Genomic DNA, 1,949 nt, shown 5'->3' with positions numbered 1-1,949 from the left:
ACTGTACGACTACATTTGTCTGATAATCATTGTCGAAGAACTAACGACGACGGTGATTGTTGATGACGATTGTTCGACTCTGTTTTCCGATAGCGTTTGTACGAAGGTGATTGCCAATGACGATTGTTTGACTGCTTTTGACTGATGGAGTGTATAGGATGGCATGTGTCCGATAGCGTGTGTTAAACTGGCGTTTGTAAAAAAGGTGTGTCCGATGGCGTTCGTATGACGACGCTTCTCCGCTGACAATTGTACGACAGTGTTTTCTCAATGACTACTGTACTCCGGTGATTGGGCGATGACGATTGTACGACTACATTAGTCCGATAATGATTGTCGAATAACTTATAGACGACGATGATTGTTGATGACGATTGTTCGACTGCGTTTTTCCGATGGCGTTTGTACGACGGTGATTGCCAATGACGATTGTTTGACTGCTTTTGACTGATGGAGTGTATAGGATGGCATGTGTCCGATGGCGTGTGTGAAACTGGCGTTTGTGTAAAGGGTGTGTCCGATGGCGTTTGTATGACGACGTTTTCCTGCTGACAATTGTACGTCAGTGTTTTCTCGATGACTACTGTACGCCGGTGATTGGGCGATGACGACTGTACGACTACATTAGTCTGATAATGATTGTCGAATAACTTATGTACGACGGTGATTGTGCAATGACGATTGTTTGACTGCTTTTGACGGATGGAGTGTATCGGATGGCATGTGTCCGATAGCCAGTGTCAAACTGAGGCTTGTGTAAAGGATGTGTCATATGGCGTTTGTATGACGACGCTTCTCCGCTGACAATTGTACGACAGCGTTTTCTCGATGACTACTGTACGCCGGTGATTGGGCGATTACGATTGTACGACTGCTTTGGTCTGATGATAATCGTCGATATCCTATGTACGACGGTGATAGTTGAAAGACGATTTGTTCGACTGCATCTGTCCGATGGAGTTTGTATGACGGTGATTGTTTAATGGCGATTGTTTGACTGCTTTTGACGGATGGCATGTGTCCGATAGCGTGTGTTAAACTGGCGTTTGTGGAAAGAGTGTGTCCGATGGCGTTTGTATGACGACGTTTCCTGCTGACAATTGTACGACAGTGTTTTCTTGATGACTACTGTACGCCGGTGTTTGGCGATGACGATTGTACGACAACATTGGTCTGATAATGATTGTCGAAGAACTTATGTACGTCGGTGATTGTTGATGACGATTGTTCGACTGCGTTTTTCCGATGGCGTTTGTACGACGGTGATTGCCAATGACGATTGTTTGACTGCTTTTGACTGATGGAGTGTATAGGATGGCATGGGTCCAATGGCGTGCGTGAAAACGGCGTTTGTATAAAAGGTGTGTCCGATGGTGTTTGTATGACGACGTTTTCCGCTGACAATTGTACGACAGTGTTTTCTCAATGACTACTGTACTCCGGTGATTGGGCGATGACGACTGTACGACTACATTGGTCTGCTAATGATTGTCGAATAACTTATGTACGACGGTGATTGTTGATGACGATTGTTCGACTGCGTTTTTCCGATGGCGTTTGTACGACGGTGATTGCCAATGACGATTGTTTGACTGCTTTTGACTGATGGAGTGTATAGGATGGCATGGGTCCAATGGCGTGCGTGAAAACGGCGTTTGTATAAAAGGTGTGTCCGATGGTGTTTGTATGACGACGTTTTCCTGCTGACAATTGTACGACAGTGTTTTCTCGATGACTACTGTACGCCAGTGATTGGGCGATTACGATTGTACGACTGCTTTGGTCTGATGATAATCGTCGATATCCTATGTACGACGGTGATAGTTGAAAGACGATTGTTCGACTGCATCGGTCTGATGGGGTTCATCGGATGGCATGGGTCCAATGGCGTGCGTGAAAACGGCGTTTGTATAAAAGGTGTGTCCGATGGCGTTTGTATGACGACGTTT

Source organism: Bremia lactucae, linkage group LG1, assembly GCF_004359215.1.
Source record: "Bremia lactucae strain SF5 linkage group LG1, whole genome shotgun sequence".
NCBI classification, from domain to species: Eukaryota; Oomycota; class Peronosporomycetes; order Peronosporales; family Peronosporaceae; genus Bremia; species Bremia lactucae.
This window is presented reverse-complemented; position numbering follows the sequence as displayed.